The 26,959-nt window shown below is 45.4% G+C and overlaps 1 protein-coding gene across 1 annotated transcript in view; it reads right to left on the bottom strand.

Annotated features, from left to right (window-relative positions):
• The window catches only part of LOC126471186 (dual specificity protein phosphatase 10), a 224,364-nt gene extending 197,647 nt beyond the window's left edge, over positions 1 to 26,717 (bottom strand). Inside the window, exon 1 of the mRNA XM_050099293.1 lies at positions 26,570 to 26,717. The gene's annotated coding sequence lies outside the window, so the exon portion shown is untranslated. The remainder of the gene's footprint in view (positions 1 to 26,569) is intronic.
• Positions 26,718 to 26,959: the final 242 nt, after the last annotated feature.

Genomic DNA, 26,959 nt, shown 5'->3' on the forward strand with positions numbered 1-26,959 from the left:
AAATACGAGTGAAATATGTTAAACATACATGCAGTATCCAGAATGAGATTTTCACTCTGCAGCGGAGTGTGCGCTGATATGAAAGTTCCTGGCAGATTAAAACTGTGTGCCGGACCGAGACTCGAACTCGAGACCTTTGCCTTTCGCGGGCAAGTGCTCTACCATTTTTTTAACCTCATTTTGCTCTATATTGATGGATGAATTTGTTCGTGGCGGACGTCCGATGACAGCCATTCAGGTTTTTTGTTGATCCGTTCACTCAGTTTTTAATTACAGAGGGCAGCTAACCCTCTGACCGAACACGCTGAGCTCCCGTGCCGGCATCATCTGAGCTACCCAAGCACGACTCACGGCCCGTCCTCACAGCTTTACTTCCGCCAGAACCTCGTCTCTCACTTTTCAAACTTCACAGAAGCTCTCGTCTTCCAGGAGTGCTAGTTCTGCGAGATTAGCAGGAGAGCTTCTGTGAAGTTTAGAAGGTAGGAAACGATGTACTGGCGGAAGTAAAGCTGTGAGGATGGGGCGTGAGTCGGACTTGGGTAGCTCAGATGGTAGAGCACTTGCCCGCGAAAGGCAAAGGTCCGAGTTCGAGTATCGGTCCGGCACACAGTTTTAATCTGCCAGGAAGTTTTATATGTAGTATGTTTGACATGTGTGAACATGGGCAAAGGCACGCATAGGTTGGATTTTAACAAATTTTGGTACACATATTAGTTACAATCTGGAAAGAAATACTGTGTGGGTAAGAACCACCAGACTCCTATTGTGGCGAGCGTGATAACGTTCAGAGAGGAAAGGGGTAGGGGGAAGAAGGAGAGTGACTAATGGATGATTGGAGTAAATACATGCACAGGCAATGCTGTGTACTCAGCTAGTGTATACAGGCTGTTTGTTGTAACATGAGACAATTAAATATCTGAAAAACGGTGCATCGTAGGAAAAAATTTTCTAGGTGAAAAGTTAACATTAGTACAGGGGACATCTGAGTGTGATACAACTGGACACCTTCTAAACACCACCACTGCGTGTGTGAGGCAAATTTACATTTTCAGCCGGGAACCCCGCCCCCCACTTTTATTCCATATTCGGATTCTACGCTAAAAAATACGTACGTTTTACTCAAGCCATTGTTTTCCATTCGTAACAGAAGGCACTGTAATCGAAAAATATCAAATGTGTCTGTTTCTGCAACTAAAAATCGACACATCTGATTCTACATTTCATTTACAACGTAAATGTAAACCTTTGTATTCTAACGATTGATATTTATGTTCGAAACTTACTTTAGTGCTGCAAATCTGATTGTAAAATTCCTAAAACAAAGTTGACACCCGGCGCAATGGCTGATGGGAGTGACTGTAAATGGGAGATACCTTTACGGTCGCTCCCATCAGCCACCGCGTCGAGTGTCAACTCAGCGCTTAAAGCACAGTAGAATACGGTTAGCCATTTCAGCATCTGGTTGGAAACTATATTTACCGTCTTCCAGGAACAACGATCTAGATGTAGCAGTCTTCTGTTCCCATATGAATGGTTAATAGTGATGAGCTGCCTTTAGGTGCAATACCGAACACGGCGACAGCGACCGACCGCAACTACAGACGGGAAACGGCAACACTGTCCCCCGCAGTCGATGTGTTGTGGAACGTAGCGACAGCTAAGCAATGCAGTCGCTTGTAAGAACGTCGCGGGGCGAGACTTCTGGTAAATCCACCTCAGTTATTGCGCTGTTATTGGAAGAGGAAGATGATGACATTTTATTGTTACATTAAAGGAAAAGACGAAAGCTGGTAATGCGCTTATATTAAAGTAGAACTGCAGAAGGCAGTTACACAGCAGTGATAAAAAAAAAATTGTTAAGTAATGAAAATATACTCAGGAGCTATCGTCGCTTCAATAAAAGACAGGTTAACTTCATACTCAGTTTTATTAAAGATGACAAAACCACAATGCCTAAGAAATGCAGTAAGTGAAGAAGAAAATTATATTTGACGCTGAGTTCAAATGGTTCAAATGGCTCTGAGCACTATGGGACTTAACTTCTAAGGTCATCAGTCCCCTAGAACTTAGAACTACATAAACCTAACTAACCTAAGGACATCACACACATCCATGCCCGAGGCAGGATTCGAACCCAGACTGTAGCGCCTTTAACCGCTTGGCCACCGCGGCCGGCTAACCTTAGCAGTTAAGTCCTATAAGATTTCACACACGTTTGAACATTTTGAACTAGTTTTTCTTATGGCTTCTGCCTTATAAACTGGAGGTAAACTACTTACTACTACGCTGATTTTATGGAAAAATTACGTCAGTATCAAGATCTTTGTGTTCCATAAATCTTTCTAGTTAATGTTGCCTAATTTCGTCGCTTCCTTTCCATTTTCAATATTGTATCATCATTAGTACGAACTTTACTAACTTTTCTTTTCCGTGCTGGCACACAACGTTCATCGTTTGTTACCTCAGATGTTTCACCACTATTTTCTGTTCCTGCCACACCTTCTTCTTGTCATGCCGAAAGGTCCAGTTGACGAGTTTGATCTCCAATGTCTTCTTTGCTTTCTTATGTAGTTGGCTGTGATGATGTCAATGTAATATTTGTTCCACCATATCTGTGTTGTGGAACACTATCAAAGAATGACAGCTGTTCGTGTATCTTTTTCCGAATTTTTTGAAGCAGCAGAGCCCGTTCCTAATTTCCTTTTCTTCTTGAACCTCTGATAAACGTTCCTTAAAAACTTTCACGACTTCTTACAGTCATCATCTGTATATGGAATTATATTAGCTACATGTTTTCGATTGTTTCAGATTCCTTGCCACAGACAGAAACTTATAGGTCTTCATCATTTGCGTATCGTATATAACAATGTTACTTAACAAGAACTGTGAAAAATATTTTGAAGATTTTAAGGCTAAGGCTGCTGCCCATGTTGATGCCACCTTCTACTGAATCAAATTTCAGACGTGTTCAACAAGAATTTTGGCTTAAACGGAATATACCTGATTGTGTAGGCACTATAGACGGCTGGTTGATTCTGGGTAGGGGACCAAACAAGGTCATCGATGAGCGCTATAGATGGAAAAAATGTGAACATATGAGCACCAGAGAAGAGTGGATGGCTGTTTTTTAATTACAAAGACATTTTTCAGTTGCTTTGTTGGCTATTGTCGACATAAACTGTAAATTCCTCGGCGTTGATGTCGACGTTTACGGAAAAAGGAGTCTAATAAAGGGATATTTCAGAAGTCGGCTATGGGCAAGAAAGTAACCGCAAAGGAGTTTAATATACCTCCACCAAAATGTCCTCCGGGCACAGCTGTGATGTTACCACGTGTCCTGATAGAAGGCGAAGCGTTTGCTCTCATTGATTGTATGATGAAACTTTATCCCAGAACAGTTGCTACATCACATCGCGACAAACAGACCTGTCACTATGGACTATGCCGGGCTCGTGAAGCATCAGGAAACGACTTTTTGCTGTTAACCCAAGTATTTAGAGTATTTTATAGTCCTATTGCTGTGGCGCCTGACGATCTCATTTGATCGAAAAGTTGTTTACACAATTTTCTATTAGACCGTTATCTTGAAGAAAGTGGTATTCCATTTTATAGCTGCAATGTCAAAGAGGCAACCAGCCAAAACAACACATCTCGTTTTGGAGGATTTCTGAACAGCAGTGATTTTGATATTAGAGGAAAAAAATGGTTCAAATGGCTCTGAGCACTATGGGACTTAACATATGAGGTCATCAGTCACCTAGAACTTAGAACTACTTAAACCTAACTAACCTAAGGACACCACACACATCCATGCCCGACGCAGGATTCGAACCTGCGACCGTAGCGGTCGCGCGGTTCCAGACTGAAGCGCCTAGAACCGCTCGGCCACACCGGCCGGCTATTAGAGAAAAACTTAAGGATTTTTTCTCCAGTGAGTACGATTTTGTGGCGTGGCAAGAGGCAGCTGTTAACAATGGGTTGTAAAAACAATTGACATATGGATCTATTTGTTAATAATTAACTGGTTGAATATATATACACTAATGGCACCACATACCACCACGCCGGGTGATACGCCAGTACGGCGATGACGAATACACGCTTCCAATGTGCGTTCACCGCGATGTCACCAAACACGGATGCGACCATCATGATGCTGTAAACAGAACCTGGATTCATCCGAAAAAATGACGTTTTGCCATTCGTGCATCCACTAATGGCACCACATACCACCACGCCGGGTGATACGCCAGTACGGCGATGACGAATACACGCTTCCAATGTGCGTTCACCGCGATGTCACCAAACACGGATGCGACCATCATGATGCTGTAAACAGAACCTGGATTCATCCGAAAAAATGACGTTTTGCCATTCGTGCATCCAGGTTCGTCGTTGAGTACACCATCGCAGGCGCTCCTGTCTGTGATGCAGCGTCAAGGGTAACCGCAGCCATGGTCTCCGAGCTGATAGTCCATGATGCTGCAAACGTCGTCGAACTGTTCGTGCAGATGGTTGTTGTCTTACAAAACGTCCCCATCTGTTGACTCAGGGATCGAGACGTGGCTGCACGTTCCGTTACATCTATACGGATAAGATGCCTGTCATCTCGACTGCTAGTGATACGAGGCCGTTGGGATCCAGCACGGCGTTCCGTATTATCCTCCTAAACCCACCGTTTCCATATTCTGCAAACAGCAAATTGGATGTCGACCAACGTGAGGAGCAATGTCGCGATACGGTAAACAGCAATCGCGATAGGCTACAATCCGACCTTTATCAAAGTCGGAAACGTGATGGTACTCATTTCTCGTCCTTACACGAGGCATCACAAAAACGTTTCACCAGGCAACGCCGGCCAACTGCTGTTTGTTTATGAGAAATCGGTTGGAAACTTTCCTCATGTCAGCACGTTGTAGGTGTCGCCACCGGCGCCAACCTTGTGTGAATGCTCTGAAAAGCTAATCATTTGCGTATCACAGCATCTTCTTCCTGTCGGTTAAATTTCGCGTCTGTAGTACGTCATCTTCGTGCTGTAGCAATTTTAATGGCTAGTAGCGCACATAACTCCTGTGTTAGAGCTTTCCAGACATTATTTTTTACTAGAACATTTCTGTATTCTTCATGTCCTGCGTCATAAATTACAGAATATTTTGCCACATTGTTAATTAACTTTTCTTCATCGGAGTCCGAGAAACCCGTCTTCACTGAATTGGGTATGTCCAGCTAGTAAAAGCAGTTTCTGGTCGCTATGCGGTTTGTCGGCAGCGGCACTACTGGTTGCTGACCGGATGCGCGGTCAGTCGCCAAAGCAGGTATACGGCAGCAGACGACGCTGCCTCACATGACGAACAATGGGAACCAGTGCTGCCGCCTATAACCCGTCAGTGCAGTCTGCGGTCTTGTTCGGAATAGCACGTTAACCCTCTCGCCACCAGGGCCTCATCCTCTAATAATTTTTTTTTTTCGATCTTCTCTGTAACATCCATTATGCCAGCTGTGCAGTACAGGCTCCAGAGAGGGGTTGGGCCGTGAAGTATAGTACGGTGTTCGAAAGACTCCGGCGCTGCAGTGGGACCTGCCACGTGGTGTGGGGCGAGCGTCTGAGTGTTTACACGATGTGTGTGCATTCATAGCAGCTGCGTCTGTCACTACCACTTCGTGGATATTTTACGTTAGTATAATGGTTGCGGTATGTATTCCACCCGTAGCCGCGTAGCGGCCTGCTTGAGAGTCAGGGCGGTTGGATGGAAACACGCACCAAAGTCGGTGTTACGGCGTAAAGTCAAGCGCCAGCACGCCAGTCGGGAACGACAGGGAAGAGAAGACTGTGAGAAGAAGTCAGCCAATCGCGCGCTGACAAGACCTCCCTTCCAGGACGACAACGCGACAGCAGCGGACCCTAGGTGAAGAGGACTGGTGGTGGCCCAGTTCAACAGCAGCTTCAAGATTACCCACTTGGATAGCAGCGTCAACGTTAGGCACTTCGATAGCAGCTTTAACATTACCGACATGGACAGCAGAACGGACAGAATTTTGTCAGAGATCAGCAGTCATTGCTAAGACTGATTTTTTCATATGTCGTCCTTTGCTTGCGACACTCTGTGTAGTTGCCAAAGATTAGTATTGTATTTGATTAGTGGTAATATAACTCATTAATACGAGTTCTTTGTTTTCACAACATTTCCGGGCTGAGATGTCGTGGTCCATACATAAGACTCTCCCCTGACGTTTCGCCTTCGACTGCGGAAGGCATCCTCCGAGGACAATCGGCGAACTGCAACGAAAGCACAAGTGAGCACCGTATATATAAGCCATCCAGAGGGCGCCACTGTCAATCACGTGTCGTCGGCTGTGCTGTGATCTCTGATATTGCCAACTTTCTCAATTGAAACTAATCGATTGTCACGCTGTTGCTGCAATGTTTACATCCTTATCTTATCCAGCTTATTGCCTTCATCTTTTCTATTAAAATTATTGCAGTGTTTGGCAATCTCAATGGCGACGTCTTTGCTATGACGGTCGTCTCACTAAACTTTATTTCATGATCACCTTCCTGAAACACGTCAGGGGAGAGTCTTATGTATGGACCACGGCATCTCAGCCCGGAAATGTTAAGTGATGACAACTCCTGCCGTGAAAAGCCTTCATCCTATGATCAGTTGTTTATTTGTCTAGCGAGCCGAGTATGCAGGCTTCCTAAACACTACAGTCAGTAGCCCTGATCGCGGGATTCGAGGGTGGCCAAGAAATCAAGTATTCCGCTGGTTTTGAAATTTACCACAAACAACCTCGCAGGAAGCAGAAAACTACGTTCCTATAAAATTAGTTTACTTGTCAGAAATTTCAATGTCCAGCCACATTATTTTTATGTGCCATCACATCTGCAACACTCAAATAACGTGAAGATCAGTATCAACCAACAGACCACAAAAAATGGTTCAAATGGCTCTGAGCACTATGGGATTTAACATATGTGGTCATCAGTCCCCTAGAACTTAGAACTACTTAAACCTAACTAACCTAAGGACATCACACACATCCATGCCCGAGGCAGGATTCGAACCTGCGACCGTAGCGGTCACGCGGTTCCAGACTGAAGCGCCTAGAACCGCACGGCCACACCGGCCGGCACAGACCACAGAGGCTTACATTTACATCGTAAATGAAGTGTATAACCAAATGGTTCAAATGGCTCTGAGCACTATGCGACTTAACTTCTGAGGTCATCAGTCGCCTAGAACTTAGAACTAATTAAACCTAACTAACCTAAGGACATCACACACATCCATCCCCGAGGCAGGATTCGTACCTGCGACCGTAGCGGTCGCTCGGATCCAGACTGTAGCACCTAGAACCGCACGGCAAAGATAATGTATATTCAAACTTCGCGCCACTATGAGGATGCAAAACAGGTTTGCTTTAAATATGCGCTGCAACACTCGTGAGCGTTAGTTACCTTAGTAACTGGACGTGGTGAACAGATTTTAGTCAAGAATACTTTTCATGCGACAAAGACACCATTGTCAACACCTCACTGAGTTATAACGAGGTCGTTAATAGCGCTACGAGAAGCTGTATGTTCGTTCTTCAGAAAGACATCGGCAGGAATGTACCCGCTGTATATGATTGATGACAGGGGTGGTATGAGAATTTACGGCCACAATAAGATCGTGCTACATACGGCCAATGGTGTCAAGTGAGAGCTCATTGGAGGGCAGGGTGTAGATCAGTTGTATTTTCTGAAGAAAGCTGGTTCTGCCTCGGTGCCAGTGGCGGCTGTAAGAGCATTCTCGTGGTTATCCCACGCACTCTGACTGCAACTTTATACATCGATCTGTTGATTCGACCTGTTGTGCTGATACTCATGAACAGCATTCCAGGGGGTGTTTTCTAACAGGATAACAGTCGCCCACATACCACTGTTGTAACCCAACATGGACTTCAGAGTCGACATGGTGCCTTGGCCTGCTCGATCACCACACATGGGACATCATCGGACGACAACAACAGCGTCATTCACAAACAACATTAACCTTCTTGCACTGACCCACCAGGTGTTACAGGCATATAAATGACACCTGGTACCTGTACAACACAATGCATGCATGTTTGCATTCAACATTATGGCAGTTACACTGGTTGTTAATGCTCCAGCTTATCATATTTGCAATGGTTTATTTCGCGCTTACATTAAACTGCGATTTTGCAACATTAATCACTTAAGTATGTTACCTCGATAAATGTATTCCAGAAATTTCATTAATCTATATTAATTATTTCTTGATGTTGTGTTTTTTATCCATTAGCGTATTTGACTAGTGCGTATGCGGACAAAGTCACCGATTTGAAGATCGTCAATCCCTGAAACGGTTTCAACGAAATTTGGTGCACTTATTAGTTACAATTTGTGGGGGTAAGAACCACTAGCCTCCTATTAGCGTGAGCATGATAACGTGGAGAGAGAAGGGGGAGGCGGAGATGGACAGAAAGCGATTTGGGGGGGGGGGGGGGGGAGAAGGGAGGAGGAAGAGGAGATTGATAGAAAGCGAGGGGGAGGGGGAAGGAGATGAACAAAGAGCCGGGGGTGCAGGACATAGACGGAGAAAGGGGGTTGAGAAAATGGACAGAGACAGAGTTAAGGAGCTGGACTAATAGAAGATTGGAATTAATACATCTATTATGCAATAAAAAGGGGGAGGAGTTCCCATTTGAAAATACGAACTTGATCCCGCTCACACAGGAGTAGTAGTTAGCGAATGTAAACAACATTACACTCACTGTAGGTTTCGGGTGTTTTAAGTGTTGGATGGTTCGCGGGAGAGGACCAAACAGCGAGGTAATCGGTCCCTTCGGATTAGGGAAGGATGGGGAAGGAAGTCGACCGTGCCCTTTCAAAAGAGCCATCACAGCATCTGCCAGAAGCGATTTAGGGAAATCACGGAAAACCTAAATCAGGATGGCCGGACGAGGGTTTGATCCGTCGTCCTTCCCAAAGCGAGTTTAGGGGGTTACCACTGCGACATCTCTCTCTGTGTGTTTAACTGCTGCCAGGGGACGTTAGTCTGTGGTTTGCTATCGGTTCGAGTAGACGACGTCTTCGTTAAGTTAAGAGTTCTTCTAAACGTTCTACGCAGAAGCTGAGACAGCTGGTATGGCTTTTATTTCGACAAATTTCGTCAATCTATGAGTGCAGCTGTGCGATTGGACACTACTGGCCATTAAAATTGCTACACCAAGAAGAAATGCAGATGATAAACGGGTATTCATTGGACAAATATATTATACTAGAACTGACATGTGATAACATTTTCACGCAATTTGGGTGCATAGATCCTGAGAAATCAGTACCCAGAACAACCACCTCTGGCCGTAATAACGGCCTTGGTACGCCTGGACTTTGGGTCAAACAGAGCTTGGATGGCGTGTACAGGCACAAATGCCCATGCAGCTTCAACACGATACCCCAGTTCATCAAGAGTAGTGACTGGCGTATTGTGACGAGCCAGTTGCCCGGCCACCATTGACCAGACGTTTTCAGTTGGTGAGAGATCTGGAGAATGTCCTGGCCAGGGCAGCAGCCGAACATTTTCTTTATCCAGAAAGGCCAGTACAGGACCTGCAACATGCGGTCGTGCATTATCCTGCTGAAATGTAGGGTTTCGCAGGGATCGAATGAAGAGCAGAGCCACGGGTCGTAACAAATCTGAAATGTAATGTCCACTGTTCAAAGTGCCGTCAGTGCGAACAAGAGGTGACCGAGACGTGTAACCAGTGGCACCCCATACCATCACGCCAGTATGGCGATGACGAATACACGCTTCCAATGTGCGTTCACCGCGATGTCGCCAAATACGGATGCGATCATCATGATGCTGGAAACCGAACCTGGATTCATCCGAAATAATGGCGTTTTGCCGTTCTTGCACCCTAGTGATACGAGGACGTTGGGATCCAGTACGGGGTTCCGTATTACCCTCCTGAACCCACCGATTCCACATTCTGCTAACAGTCATTCGATTTCGACCAACGCGAGCGGCAATGTCGCGATACGATAAACCGCAATCGCGACAGGCTACAATCCGACATTTCTCAAAGTCGGAAACGTGATGGTACGCATTTCTCCTCCTTACACGAGGCATCACAACAACGTTTCACCAGGCAACGCCGGTCAACTGCTGATTGTGTATGAGAAATCGGTTGGAAACCTTCCTCATGTCAGCACGTTGTAGGTGTCGCCAACCTTGTGTGAATGCTCTGAAAAGCTAATCATTTGCATATCACAGCACCTTCTTCCTGTCGGTTAAATTTCGCGTCTGTAGCACGTCATCTTCGTGGTGTAGCAATTTCAATGGCCAGTAGTGTAATAAAAAATATCTCTCAAGCATATTTTATTCTTCAGAGCATTGGCCAAAAATACAGGTATAGGGAATGGTCTTCTGTTCCTCAGTTCGATACATCTTGTGTTTACAGCGTTCAGTGTCGGGACTGCCCGATGAGATACATTGGCCACTCTGGCAGACCTTTTAGTGTGTGCGGTATCGACCGCTATACGGTCGGCCGCACCTTCAAATACGCGCGCCGCCATTTACGCCGCCGCATTTCCTAGAGCCGCCACCGTGGCACGAGGGCACTGCCACCAATGATAACGCCGCTGCTAACGAGATGTAAGCATCCCCATTTCGGAGCTCCAGAGGAGGATGTACTTAAGTACGAACATTCATGGCACTGAGCCCATTTTTGTGTTTTGACAGTTGAGTAACATTTACGGACTTTCAACAATGGTTCAAATGGCTCTGAGCACTATGGAACTTAACTTCTGAGGTCATCAGTCCCCTAGACTTAGATCTACTTAAACCTAACTAACCTAAGGACATCACACACATCCATGCCCGAGACAGGATTCGAACCTGCGACCATAGCGGTCTCGCGGGTCCAGACTGTAGCGTCTAGAACAGCGCGGCCACACCGGCCGGCTGGACTTTCATTGTGGTCACGGCTCGACTTCATCTGAACAGTCGGTGTATTGAAGAGCGACAGATTTATAAATCTTTTGTATCTGTATATATGTCTACATTCAAATCTACTGTTACCAACTGACACTAAAATTATAGCAAAGAAATTACGCATTATTTTTACTATTTATGTTGTATGTAGAATAAATTAACATCTGAATTCTCTGTTCATGAATGGCGTCTGTTCCTCGCTCCTGTATCCACTAAAGAACCACACAACGTGCAAAGGAAGTCATAACAATGTGCGTTTCTGCGTGCATCTTAATGTACGCAGATTGCAATCGTTCTTAAGAGCACATTTTTATGGTTCGGGATATACGGTTGATTACCTGAACTCCAATTTATCTTATTTTACATTGTCAAGAAAGAGGATTAATTCTGACCATCCTTGAGGAGGTGGAGAGCAAGAACTGTAAGAACACCGCCGGCCGCGGTGGCCGAGCGGTTCTAGGCACTTCAGTCTGGAACCGCGCGACTGCTACGGTCGCAGGTTCGAATCCTGCCTCGGGCATGGACGTGTGTGATGTCCTTAGGTTAGTTAGGTTAAGTAGTTCTAAGTTCTAGGGGACTGATGACCTCACATGTTAAGTCCCATAGTGCTCAGAGCCATTTGAACCATTTTTGTAAGAACACCTTGCCATTTCACACACTGAACAACCATATGGAACTAAGGCACTGTGACATTTTCAATATCTTTGACTGTTAAAAAAGTGGATTGTAATTTCATATCCTTTGTGATTCTACTTATTTTTAAGCGAATTACGTTTTCCAACATTGTATATTATGTTATAAATCTTATTAGGGTGATTGCAAGTGAAGGGGGAGGGGGGTGTTTGGTTATTCAACTTGCTGGAGACCCTAATTCTGATTTTTCCTTATGTATATCTTTCGTTTTCACTCACTGTACTTTATACACACATATATATCATAGTGAGCCACCGCCCTATTAGCCCTGCTGTCCCGTTTTATATATTCTCACGACTTCTCCTCTTCAGGGCTTTGATTTTTGACCACGAACGTAGGGGGCGTCTTGCCACCCCAAAACATCAGGGAACCTCCACCTTGCTGCACTCGCTGGACAGTGTGTCTAAGGCGTCCAGCCTGACGAGGTTGCCTCAAAACACGTCTCCGACGAATGTCTGGTTGAAGGCATATGTGACACTCATCGGTGAAGAGAACGTGATGCCAATACTTAGCGGTCCATTTGGCATGTTGTTGGGCGAATCTGTACCGCGCTGCAAGGCGTCGTGGTTGCAAAGATGGACGTCGCCATGGACGCCGGGAGTGAAGTTGCGCATCAGGCGCTGCTGTCAGGTTTCCTCCGAGCCGTAATCCGTAGGTAGCGGTCATCCACTGCAGTAGTAGCCCTTGGGTGCCCTGAGCAGGGCATGTCATCAACAGTTCCTGTCTCTCTGCATCTCCTCCATGTCTGAAGAACATCGCTTTGGTTCACTCCGAGACGCCTGTACACATCCCTTGTTGAGAGCGCTTCCTGGTACAAAGTAACAATTCGGATTCGATCGAACCACGGTATTGATCGTCTAGGCATAGTTGAACTACAGACAACACGAGCCGTGTACCTCCTTCCTGGTGGAATGACTGGGACCCCCTCCGTCTAATAGGCGCTGCTCATGCATGGTTGTTTACACCTTTGTGCGGGTTTAGTGACATCTCTGAACAGCCAAAGGGACTGTGTCTGTGATACAATACCCACAGTCAACATCTATCTTCAGGAGTTCTGGGAACCGGGGTGATGTAAAACTTTTTTTGACGTGTGTAATATTTCCCAGAGTAATCAAAGAACCCAAATTTGTGGCCAGAAGAAAGTAGTTTCGTCTGGTCACAACAACATCACTGTGTGGAAAGAATCAGTCTGGTGCTAAGAACCACCTACCTATCAAAACGGTGGGGGTAGGGGTGAAACAGAAGTGTAGCCAACGATGCGCGAAAACTCAGACATTATTAGGCCAGTACTTGTCAATGAGAGAACTTAGTGACTTGCAACTAACTTTACACATAATTTCAAACCTTTACGAAACTTATTCTCATCGACAATCACCACAAACTGATGAAAGAGTTTGTCGCTTACTACATTTTCGCTGTTCATGCAGCAAAACTGCCGCATGAAGCAGGACGTTTTGATCTATTATTACTCCTTTGCTGTTAACTCTGTTCGCAACGTATTACCGAGTGAGGTTTCGCAGTGGTAGTTTCTCCGTGATTTCCCTAAATCGCTTCAGGCAAATCCCGAGATGGTCCATCTGAAAGGGCACAGCCGATTTCCTTCCCTATCCTTCCCTTATCCGATGGGACCGATGACCTCGCTGTTTGGTCCCCTTCTCTAAATCGACCAACCAACCGCAACATATTATAGCAAACAGTGTCCACATATGCCACTGAATGTACCTTCAAAACTATGTAATTGCACGACACATACACTCCTGGAAATGGAAAAAAGAACACATGGACACCGGTGTGTCAGACCCACCATACTTGCTCCGGACACTGCGAGAGGGCTGTACAAGCAATGATCACACGCACGGCACAGCGGACACACCAGGAACCACGGTGTTGGCCGTCGAATGGCGCTAGCTGCGCAGCATTTGTGCACCGCCGCCGTCAGTGTCAGCCAGTTTGCCGTGGCATACGGAGCTCCATCGCAGTCTTTAACACTGGTAGCATGCCGCGACAGCGTGGACGTGAACCGTATGTGCAGTTGACGGACTTTGAGCGAGGGCGTATAGTGGGCATGCGGGAGGCCGGGTGGACGTACCGCCGAATTGCTCAACACGTGGGGCGTGAGGTCTCCACAGTACATCGATGTTGTCGCCAGTGGTCGGCGGAAGGTGCACGTGCCCGTCGACCTGGGATCGGACCGCAGCGACGCACGGATGCACGCCAAGACCGTAGGATCCTACGCAGTGCCGTAGGGGACCGCACCGCCACTTCCCAGCAAATTAGGGACACTGTTGCTCCTGGGGTATCGGCGAGGACCATTCGCAACCGTCTCCATGAAGCTGGGCTACGGTCCCGCACACCGTTAGGCCGTCTTCCGCTCACGCCCCAACATCGTGCAGCCCGCCTCCAGTAGTGTCGCGACAGGCGTGAATGGAGGGACGAATGGAGACGTGTCGTCTTCAGCGATGAGAGTCGCTTCTGCCTTGGTGCCAATGATGGTCGTATGCGTGTTTGGCGCCGTGCAGGTGAACGCCACAATCAGGACTGCATACGACCGATGCACACAGGGCCAACACCCGGCATCATGGTGTGGGGAGCGATCTCCTACACTGGCCGTACACCACTGGTGATCGTCGAGGGGACACTGAATAGTGCACGGTACATCCAAACCGTCATCGAACCCATCGTTCTACCATTCCTAGACCGGCAAGGGAACTTGCTGTTCCAACAGGACAATGCACGTCCGCATGTATCCCGTGCCACCCAACGTGCTCTAGAAGGTGTAAGTCAACTACCCTGGCCAGCAAGATCTCCGGATGTGTCCCCCATTGAGCATGTTTGGGACTGGATGAAGCGTCTGCACGTCCAGCACGAACGCTGGTCCAACTGAGGCGCCAGGTGGAAATGGCATGGCAAGCCGTTCCACAGGACTACATCCAGCATCTCTACGATCTTCTCCATGGGAGAATAGCAGCCTGCATTGCTGCGAAAGGTGGATATACACTGTACTAGTGCCGACATTGTGCATGCTCTGTTGCCTGTGTCTATGTGCCTGTGGTTCTGTCAGTGTGATCATGTGATGTATCTGACCCCAGGAATGTGTCAATAAAGTTTCCCCTTCCTGGGACAATGAATTCACGGTGTTCTTATTTCAATTTCCAGGAGTGTATTTCAGGAGATATAACGTCATAAACACTGAGCTGTGTGAAAATGAAACTACAGGGCGAAACTCGTTAGAGATACAGGTGATATAAGTGTGAAAATTTGTGTGTAATATGTTACATGGGAATGAAATACATGGGACACGTGCAGGCAAAGCCAAAAGTACAAAGATCCTCCTAAATATCTGGATCGTTGTCATCCAAACTTTGTACACATATCACTTATTATCTGGAAGAAAACATTGTGGCGATAAGAAACAGCGACCTCCTACTGAGGGATGGGGTAACACAGAGAGAGTAGTGGAGAGCTGGAAATGAGACAGTGAGGGGAAAGGAAGAGATGGACAGAGAAAAGGGGTGGAGGAGACACATTTAGATGGGGTCGGCAGGTGAGAGAGAGGGGAGGATGAGATAGACATAAAGGAGGGAGAAGTAGGAGGAGATAGAACAAGAAGAAAGGAGGAGCAGACAGACTGTGAGAGGTGAGAGGAGGAGGTGGACCATGACAGGTGAGGTGAGGAGGCAGACAGGGGGGGTGGAGGCAGGAGCAGGTGGACAGAGGGGGTGCAGGACCAGGTGGACAGAGGGGTGGCAGGAGCAGGTGGACAGACGGGGGTCAGGAGCAGGTGGACAGAGGGGGGGGGGCGGGAGCAGGTGGACAGAGGGGGAGTGGGAGTAGGTGGACAGAGGGGGGCGGCAGCAGGTGGACAGAGGGGGGGCGGGAGCAGGTGGACAGAGGGGGGGCGGGAGCAGGTGGACAGAGGGGGGCGGGAGCAGGTGGACAGAGCGGGCAGGAGCAGGTAGATGGAGGTGGAGGAGAAGGTGGCTACAGAGAAAGTAGAAGGAGATGGACAGATAGGGGAGGAGGCGAAGATGGACAGAGACAGGGGGAAGAATGTGATGGACTATTGGAAGACTGGAATAAATAGTATCATAACTATCTGCAAATGTGTGTGTAGAGCTAGACCCGAAATGTGATGTTCCAAGTAAAGGAATCACTATACATGGTGAACCAGAACTCCTCTGACAAACTTTCACAGGTTGTTCAGGAATACTTTCTGAGTACTTTGGTATGAGGGACCCACGATCTCTGGCAGCTTGTTATAGAGTTAATGCATTTCGTTGGGTTTCATGTCGTAATTACCTGGCTGTGAAGGCCCAATGGACGTCTCCAGGCTGCCGTGTCATCCTCTGCTTTGCAGCACCATGCGAATGCGGTATGCAGGGGTATGCAGTCAGCACACACTCTCCCGGCCGGTTTGCAAGCTTTCCAGACCATGAAGCCGCTGCTATTCGCTCAAGTAGCTCCTTTATTGGCATCACGAGGTTTAGTGAATCCTTTAGGAGTCTTCCCACCAAAGAAAAGTCCTCGGCTGCATCAGAAATCAAACCTGGGCCCTTCATATTGCAGCCATCTGTGCTGACCACCCAGGTACGGCGGTGGACCGATAACAGCTGTAAAGGCCTCTTCAGGGAGTTTGGTTGCTTGGTGCAACTATCTTTAATTGACGCCACTTGTGCGAATTGACACAACAGTACTTTGGATGGGTTTACTGATGAAGAGCTGACTGATATGCACAATGCACATCATATGTGGATTCACTGAATGCAATGGTGGCCTGCGCAATGGAAGAGCGGCACAACGACGTTATGACGACCTGTTCCCGCAACCGACTTCAGCCGCATCGCAGTACTTTTCCATCGTCTGAGGGTTGTTGTGTTTTACATTCTGGTGGTATATTCACTGCTGGCTTTTCTACTTTCGTGACGATGTATCCGCAAAGAAAAAAAAGGCAACTGGAGCAACAAACCGAATAAATCATAATTAAGTTATCATTGTGTAACGAGCGGCCGGAGACTGTCGGTGTCTTATATGAGAATACTCAGATGCTATCCCTGGGCAAGTTCTGAAAGTTTGTCGGTGGAATTCTAGTTCAGGCATAAAAATTCTGAAGCGCACATTATGAATTGTATAGGGCAAGCTTACGATGATGCTGCTACAGTGGCCAGAAGACAGACAGGTGTGCAGCAACGAATAAAACATGTCAATCCTAATGTCGAATTTGTGCATTGCCCAAACCACCCACTGAACATACACTGAAGAGCCAAAGAAACTGGTACACCTGCCTAATATCGTGTAGGGCCCCGAGAGCACGCAGAAGTGCTGCAGCACAATGTCGCACCGACTTGACTAATGTCTGACGTAGTGCTGGGAGGAACTGGCACAATGAATCCTTCAAGGCTGTCCATAAATCCGTAGGAGTATGAGGGGGTGGAGATCTCTTCTGAATAGCACATTGCAAGGCATCTCAGATCAATAACGATCATGTTTGGGGATTTTGGAGGCCGGCGGAAATGTTTGAATTCAGAAGAGCGTTCCTGGAGCCACTCTGTAGCAATTCCGGACGTGTGGGGTGTCGCATTATCCTCCTGGAATTTCCCAAGTTCGTCGGAATGCACAGCTGACATGAATGGATGCAGATGATCAGACAGGACGCTTACATACATGTCGTCAGTCAGAGTCGTATCAAGACATATCAGGGGTCCCATATCACTAACTCTATAACAAGCTGCCAGATATCGTGGGTCCCTCATACCAAAGTACTCAGAAGGTATTCCTGAACAACCTGTGAAAGTTTGTCAGAGGAGTTCTGGTTCACCATGTATAGTGATTCCTTTACTTGGAACATCACATTTCAGGTCTAGCTCTACACACACATTTGCAGATAGTTATGATACTATTTATTCCAGTCTTCCAATAGTCCATCACATTCTTCCCCCTGTCTCTGTCCATCTTCGCCTCCTCCCCTATCTGTCCATCTCCTTCTACTTTCTCTGTAGCCACCTTCTCCTCCACCTCCATCTACCTGCTCCTGCCCCCTCTGTCCACCTGCTCCTGCCCCCCTCTGTCCACCTGCTCCCGCCCCCCCTCTGTCCACCTGCTGCCGCCCACCCTCTGTCCACCTGCTGCCGCCCACCCTCTGTCCACCTGCTGCCGCCCACCCTCTGTCCACCTGCTCTCAACCCCCCCCTCTGTTCACCTGCTGCCGCCCACCCTCTGTCCACCTCCTCCCACTCCCCCTCTGTCCACCTGCTCCCGCCCCCCTCTGTCCACCTGCTGCCGCCCACCCTCTGTCCACCTGCTGCCGCCCACCCTCTGTCCACCTGCTCCCACTCCCCCTCTGTCCACCTGCTCCCGCCCCCCCTCTGTCCACCTGCTGCCGCCCACCCTCTGTCCACCTGCTGCCGCCCACCCTCTGTCCACCTGCTCCCACCCCCCCTCTGACCACCTGCTCCCACTCCCCCTCGGTCCACCTGCTCCCGCCCCCCCTCTGTCCACCTGCTCCTGCCCCCCCCCCCCGCCCTACATCATTACAGAGCCTGCACCAGTTTGAACAGTCCCCTGCTGACAAGCAGGGTCCATGGATTCATGAGGTTGTCTCCATGACCGTACACGGCCATCCGCTCGATATAATTTGAAAAGAGACTCATCCGACTAGGCAACATGTTACCAGTCATCACCACTCCAATGTCGGTGCTGACGGGCCGAAGCGAGGCGTAAAGCGTTGTGCTGTGTCGTCATCAAGGATACACGAGTGGGCCTTCGGTTCCGAAAGCCCATATCGATAATATTTCTATGAATGGTTCGCACGCTGACGCTTGCTGATGGCCCAGCACTGAAATCTGCAGCAATTTGCGGAAGGCTTGCACTTCTGTCACGCTGAACAATTCTCTTCAGTCGTCGCTGGTTCCCGTTCTTGCAGGATCTTTTTCCGGCCGCAGCGATGTCCGAAATTTGACGTGTTACCGAATTCCTGATATTCACGGTACACTCGTGAAATGGTCGTACGGGAAAATCCCCACTTCATCGCTACCTCGGAGACGCTGTGTCCCATCGCTCGTGCGCCGACTGTAACACCGCGTTCAAACTCACTTAACTCTAGATAACCTGCCATTGTAGCAGCAGTAGCCGATCTAGCAACTGGCCGAGCGGTTCTAGGCGCTACAGTCTGGAACCGCGCGACCGCTACGGTCGCAGGTTCGAATCCTGCCTAGGGCACTGATGTGTGTGATGTCCTTAGGTTTAACTAGTTCTAAGTTCTAGGGGACTGATGACCTCAGAAGTTAAGTCCCATAGTGCTCAGAGCCATTTGAACCATTTTGATCTAACAACTGCGCCAGACACTTTTTTTCCTATATAGGCAATGCCGGCAGCAGCGCCGTATTCTGCCTGCTTACACATTTGAATACGCATCCCTATACTAGCTTCTTTGGTGCTTCAGTGTAGTTTGCTTGCATGCGGCTTCGGTAGAGGTGGATTCAGTGACTTTCTTGGGCAAATTGTAAGGCTGTTATGCTTCCTTTTCAATGTTCACCCAGCGATGGGAGTTTATTTGATTGCTATTATGGGCAAGGGTTTGGAGAGGGTGCAGGGCACACATTGAAGCGTCAGAAGCGAGGCAGTAAACATGACACGAAATCATTACAAAAAAATTTTTACAACACTAGTGAGGCCAAGAGAAATAAATGAAAACTTGCTCACCTGAACGGACGCAGGAACTTTGTTAGTCGTGATGCAATCATTTTCGTTTTATATGTATCTCGAGTCCCTGAGAACCAGTACTGCGTGAAATGGCTAACATCCAAAACCATTTGCAAATTGAGTGATTCAACGTAAATCAGTGTGATTCAGTAAATAAGCGCCTTACAGACGATATTCTATGATAAGCAGAGGAATTCGTAGACGAGGTTTTAAGTTACGTTTAAAACTTGTAAAACTTTGTTGGCATTTCTGTTGAATTCCCAAGTTGAATTAGGAGGCACATTTCTGGCGACAAAATTAGAGACGCCAGTTTATCGTACGAAGATTATTTAAAACGAAAAATATTTTCTTTATTACATAGGGAAATTGCTAAAATTCGAGAAACGTTCCTGCAACTCTAGAATTTGGCCGAAAATATGCCTTTGTAAGGCCTGCGATAATATTAAGTATCGAAGTTGAGGAATGCAACCTTGACAAAGCTCCTCAAGACATTGACACAGAAGTGTGAGTACGTCTACGTGCTTTCGTAGTTACAACAGACTAAGAAATAACTTGTTGACTCTGGTCTACTGGGGTTAATTTACAGTTTATTTACGAGTCCAGCTTGAAGGAGGCTACCTAGCATGGTTTCACTACGCTGAGAATGTTTCTCGCAGCTGTCATAACTAATTATAGTAGTGAAAGAAGCTTCTGTAAGTTGAGAATGATAAAATATTATTCATCATCTATAGTGTCCACCTCGAAGTTAACAAATCTAGCTATTTTGGCAATCCATCAAGAGGTAAAAACTACCATTTACTAACATACTACACACTCTGAATTGAAAAAAAAAAAAACGCAGAATAAAATTTCAGTTTAAGAAAGACATTTTATTTTGAATCCGTTTGAAACAGTGACACAGACTATTTTGCTTTGAAATTCTTTGAATGCATTTTACGGTCGGTATAAGGTAAGTTAGTGCTTCCGCGAACATCGAGAGTTAACGCTGATCCCGGGTGATTGGTTGATTTGGGGGAAAGGACCAAACAGCGAGGTCATCGGTCCCATCGGGTTAGGGATGGTTGGGGAAGGAAGTCGGCCGTGCCCTTTCAAAGGAACCATCCCGGTATCTGCCTGAAGCGATTTAGGGAAATCACGGAAGACCTAAATTAGGATGGCCGGACGCGGGTTTCAACCGTCGTCCTCCCGAATGCGAGTCCAGTGTGCTAACCACTGCGCCACCCCGCTCAGGCCGCTGATGCTGTATTTCAGATTTATTTGTAAGTTCTAGTGTCTACTAACTGAGGTCTTATACCCTCATATCACGTGTCCTCTCTATAAGGGCGAGCACAAAGACCATACATTTTCCCAAGAAATCAGGTTTGAATATAATGCTGCATTCAAATAAATACATAATTAAATTTTCGTAGCGCTATGAAACACGTCCCATTTCTCAACTTATAAATGGAATCGAAGTTAGATCACGTTAATATTCTTTCTTGGATCAAAATTTGGTGTAAAAAGGGAAATATTTTCACTGAGGTCATATCAGTTATGTACTCAGTTTAGTTCGAAATAGAGTAGGGTGCTTGCAGACTGGAAAATGTGTTAGCGAAATACAGACTAGAAACGTGTACTCAACACACTTGATCTCAATAAAATGTAATGTATCCGTAAGATAGTATAAACTTGTCTAGAAAAGCGTTCCAAAACAAGTTCTATAAATATCACTCCCTTTATTGTTATTTTTTGCACCATATTACTCAACGTAGAGAGATCGTGTCACCGCTCCTAAGCACAGCAGTTCATTTTCCATGGCGTTCGAAATAATGGTTGAACCACACACGAGCGATTTAGCAAGAAAACATATACATTCAGGCATTGAGAAATAATTTGTAACAAACAATAACGCCAGAAAAAGCTTCATATATTTAAGACAGTTTCAACAAAGAAAACATACACATTCAGGCATAGAGAAATAATTTGTAACAAACAATTTCTGAGTCGGTAGGAAATGAGTTTTCGTAGCAATGAATTATGCTATCCTGATTTAAGTTTGGGGAATACTTTCACGTGTCTTAAGTCTATAACAACTCCTTGTCAGTGGGACCTCAAGAGGAATTCCCACTTCCCATTACACGAGGTGCATCCAATCTGCGTATGGATAGGCACACTCCATTTTGTCGGCTTACCGCTATCTGATGGGCTGGATTCAGTTAAACCAATCTTTTTACTAGGTTCAAGAGAACTCCACCACTCACAAGAGGTTATCTTCGCGCATAAACTTTCAGTAACGTTGAGATGAAAACAACAGTAACGAGCTGTAATGCTAGGGAGCGACGACAGGGAGGAAAGTACTCGTAGCAAAAGAGGTGAGAGCGAACAGGAATGCTTATACACGGTATGTGTAAGAGGTGGTACATCTTCGACAGATCTGATTTTTGAGGGTGAGAATATCCATTCACTTTTGAGAGCAGCCATGTGTCACTTTTTATAGCCAGTAGTCGAAAAAGGATTTTAATTTAGAGAATTGACTTATCTATAGCGAGGACTAAAAACAATGGCATTCGTTTACCGAATTAAAGCGAATCTTTATTTCTAAAACCGTCAGTAACAATCTGATTAACGTTTTCTTTAGCGATCACGATGTAGTTAAGCTTACTTTGCGTAATGAAATGAGAGTGCGTCTCACGTCATAGGGACGTGGACAGAGGCCGTTCTCATGGGCGTCACAAAAACGGGAGAAGGAACATCGCAACTTCACTACGTTCTGGATCCAATCACCTCTAATGCCCTAGGTCTTGTCCAAGAGAGAAAACCGAATGCAAATAAAGCTGCACTAGTGACACCTAAATTAAGAACACTGTATTTATAAGTACCCAATTTGATTGTTTTATGATTTGTAACATCTTTCTGCTTTGTAGACACGAATTGTTAGGGCCCCTCACACACCCTACTTGCAATCTGTCGCTTTCTTAGCAGTAAACACCACAGGAATAAAAATTTCGAAACTTCTATAATGATGTATGCGTGTTTCATCAGCGTAGTACCACATTTCAGTGCAGCAGTAATGTCAAAGTGCCTTCACTCTACAAGACGTGAACCCAGTCCCTTCACTTCCAAATATCAAGGATTTTAGTAACACAGGTAGATCATGAAGTCAGGTGTTTAATTTCACATATGCTCATGAAACATTAAGGATCTGATATTAAAACAAGCTGTCCTCTGGAGCTCCTTATTTTATGGATATAAATCAGTTTGGAAACACACTCTTCAACAGTCCATTTGGCAATGGAGGGAAGTGTGTTTGTGGGGGAGGGGAAAGGAGTGAATACTGCAGGGAGAGACAAGGAGTCGAATACAGTAAGTGGGTTCAGATAGATGTATGCTGTACAAAAATTTCCGCTACCAGTCACAATAAAAGATTATTTATTCGTCACACTCAGTACAAATGAGTGGAGAAACTGTCACCAGAGCATAATTATAATACCGATGCTTCATCCTTATGTATATTTTCGACAAATGCTGCTTTGCGACGTACAATTGTTCCACTTGTATCTGTTTCGTCACCAGAAAATAATTTTCTTTGTATTCAAACAGTGATCTCCAGCAATATAAACATGTACATGAAAGTACAAACACCTGAGGATGGCCACAAGCCCGAAACCGGTCGTGTGCCGGATAAATAATCTTTTATTGTGACTGATAGCGGAAATTTTTCTACATTCTAAAAGGAACAGTCACGGAGTTCAAATGGATAAAATTCAGTACATGTAAGTTGCACTAACTATAGATATTATGAAACGATAAGGCTTGCACAGGATAGACACCTGCATCAAACTGCAACAACAACATTATTCCTCTCAATTTCAGCCTCAGTTTCTAGATTCCATCCTTAATTTCTCTGCAATTTTACTGTCTGAATTAAAATATTCTTGCTGTTGTTTGAGAAATTATACGATTTTTTATCTCCTTCACTGAACTTATAGGCTTTTTCTCTTGTTTTTCCACATTAATGATTATCACTACAACTGCTTCACAATCACATTTGCCATTTTGAAGGTGTTACCCCTGTGTGAGGTCAACAATTTATTACCAACAAAGGTGGATTTCCAATGTATGTGTTTTTCAAGGTTTTGCTGTGTGAGTGCATCATTTAAACGCTGCATGGGGTATTTCTGTACGAGCTCTAACCGAAATTCAGTATTGTACCTCTTCCGCCACATGTCAAACAAAAAGTTCACGGACACTGACGCAGAAAAACATGAATCAAGAACATGTAGCTGCAAAACAATTGCTAGGATTATAACTTAAAAATGGCAACTCGTCACAACGTAGATAAATATCTCTTTTGTGAGTAAAGAGTGAGTCAGCGGAAAGAACAGCAGCTAAGTACGCGACAGACAGACTTCCAGTCCAAAGGTGTGTCTCAATGTGTTAATAGGGCTTTCTCTGTCGCCTTTGGCAATGACTTATTAATATGAAGAATGCTAACCTTTATTTTACCATGGTCGTGGTATTTTTTAGGAAATTATCCTCACGAAAGTTCCTCGAATTTTAAATGTAATGTTTCATGTGGTAGACAACGCCTTTCCTACAGTTCACTATTGGATTTTGTTGATCTCCAATCGCCCTCGTACTGACTACAGAAATTCTGCACTATTGGAGCATCTAGCTGCTCACTGAAATTTTTCAATTTCTTCAGTGTGTTGCTAAATAAGAAACACAAACAAATGGAAAGCACTCCAAGAAGCATATTTGAAATTACTTAGTTAAACCAAAACCCCACACAAACATTTCATATGACCATAAAATGGCTTCCATATTATAAGATTCACTAATTCGTCCGGTCTTATATTACATCCACCCAAGTTATAAAGAGTAATGCCAGCTCTACCATCATTGTTATACTCTTACAATTCAAATCAAATGCGACTACGGTTTCACGTTGTACCCTGTTTATGTTTGTGAGCTCTCAGTACGCGTATAGTATACTAACTTTCTGCTTTCTGTAGACTTTCTAGAATTTCACATAAGGTATCACGACAGCGTCGTATGCGACCACTGATACAGACTATTGACTTCATCAACGTCATTTTTATGTACAATGGGACCAGCAGTGATGATAAAAAAGTTTTCAGGTGAAGATCTTTTACAATGGTGACATTCAACTGTCATAATGGAAGAGAGTATTACAACGTTCGTCGGGCAGCGATTTTCAGAATCGGTTTCATTTGGAAAAAATTGTTCGTTTCATAACGTCAATCATCACGCGTGACTCTAGGTCTTGTAAATGTCAGCGAGGAGACACTTGCACATTTAAAAACAAGCACAGCAACGCGCATACCTCAAGAATGCTTCGCGAACATTGTGTATTCTATTGTTACACATGTAATAATTAATTCCTAAGCTTTCACAGTGTTGTCGCACAGTGAGAATTTAGTGGTTTTCCACAACTAACATGAGACCTGAACATACGAAGTGTGCATTCCATTGCAAGCTCGAAAAATAACGTACGTAAACCTAAACATGTGTTGATACAGCTTGATAAGAAAAGTCACTCAAAAGAGTTTATGGAATGTAAAAAATGACGAAAAGTTGTCTAAACAGAATTGAGAGTTTCATTCTGCGAGAGATTATGGAGTCTCACCAAACGGTACCTAAATGGTGTGCTCGACCTTTTAACTCAGATAACAAAATTTCTTTCGATAATCAATCACCTGTATTCGACGTGAGAGTACTCTTGTTTCAACGATATCGACAATAACGAAAATTATTGACGCGGTGAATAAAAGGAGCACCCTTGTGTCACTACGGAGTAGCTCTCACTTAGCAGCATTCCTAATAAACAATTATTCCGCAACAGACTATATAAAAGATCTTTGTGCTACTATTCAATGTACTTAAGCACCTTCAAACGCTCTATTTCTTTGCAGGTAATAGTTTGCATCTCGGGAATAAGCATTCATCTCTGGCTGTTGCCATCAATTACGTCACGAAAATGCCTCTGGAAACATTTTAGAAAGAAATCAGCATGTGACAGTAACGTGGAGGGGAAAATGTGGCCAACTGTGTCTGACTCACCGTCTAAATTTAACGTCTGCGGAACTTTCTGTGCTGCTACGGAGACAACCGAACATGGCCGAAGTCTTTCGAGCGGTGAGCAAAGCTCCAGGAATCTCGATACAGACAGGTGCAGTCTAGGCACGTGTTTCTACTCTCTCTCTCTCTCTCTTTCTGTGCTTGTGTTTGTGTATGTTTTAATATGAATGACAATAAGTGTGAGCTTAGCAGCTCTTCAGATCGATTTAACCCGCAGTACCAAATTTACTTAACACTATGCACGAAATTTCTACTTCTGTGTTAAAGATCCGGGTTCTCTTAAAATGTCAGCTGTGTATGTCACCTCATCTTTCTAACGTATGGAATTAAAACAAACGTCAGAAAGGAAGCGTGAATAAAACAGCCATAAACGTGAATGGAATAAGTTGTGCGTGTCTGGCAGGTAACACATGCCCACTTCCGTGCTGCCCAGCGAACGTTTGTGTTCCATGTTCCTGTTTTTGTACACAATAGTTCGCCTGACATCTACTGTCGGGCTCATCAAAATGAGAAGTCGGGCAAGTGGCAAACAATTTCATCTCGAAAATTGTGACTTCCGTGGACTGACCACTACAACAAAAAATTCGTGACGATTATCGAACATAAGTGTTAAGTGGAACCGTGTCTCATTAAGTCTGTACTACATCCACCACCCGAAACAGGACGAAAAAACATCACATTTATCTCCAATACATTACTACACGTACTTACATCCTTTAATCAGCGTAGTATAAATGCGGCCTATTAGCATTGTATAAGCACAGGTACGTCTATGACATGCTTTTCTATTTATTTGACATAAAGAATAAAATTGAAATATTTGTTTGTGTGTGTGTGTGTTTTGCGAGGGCTTGTGTTTAGCCACAAAATAAAGCGTCATACAATCCCAAATACGTTGACACAAATCCGTCTGTACAATTGTTTCGCTCTACGCGTGTTTCTTTCTTCACCCGCCACGAGAAACATGACGGGTAATATTGCTGACTAAAGCGACGACTAGATTTAAAAGCAATTTACAACTTTCTGATATTTTTAATGAAATGAAGAAAAGAAGTTATAATCTGAAGGGACACTATGATGGTTGTACTTACCTGTCTCAAAAATGGAATGTGAAGAGGAGAGCACAATAATCCGAAAGGTGTAGTTTAGTTCCGCAAACACTTGCACAGCGCACGCACGCACTCAAAGTAGCAGGCGCCGACGCCAAACAGTGCGACACCCATGCTGCCGCTAGGCTTGCCGATTTCTAACTGCGTGACTCAGCCGCGCAGCTAGCGGCCGGCGCGCCGCGCGCCTCTGCTGCCACGCAGGGGGGGAAGTGGACGCAAGTTGCTTCCTCGTCCTCATTCATGAAAGCTCTCAACGGAAGAATGCATTACATTTTGCTTACACCTGCCTCTGTCTTCCTCAGTGGTGGTTGCTTCGAGCCACATTTCGTAAACTGTCCATATTCTATTCACGACTTTGAAGATGGTGAATTT

The sequence above is a fragment of the Schistocerca serialis genome, chromosome 3 (assembly GCF_023864345.2).
Source record: "Schistocerca serialis cubense isolate TAMUIC-IGC-003099 chromosome 3, iqSchSeri2.2, whole genome shotgun sequence".
Classification (NCBI taxonomy): domain Eukaryota; kingdom Metazoa; phylum Arthropoda; class Insecta; order Orthoptera; family Acrididae; genus Schistocerca; species Schistocerca serialis.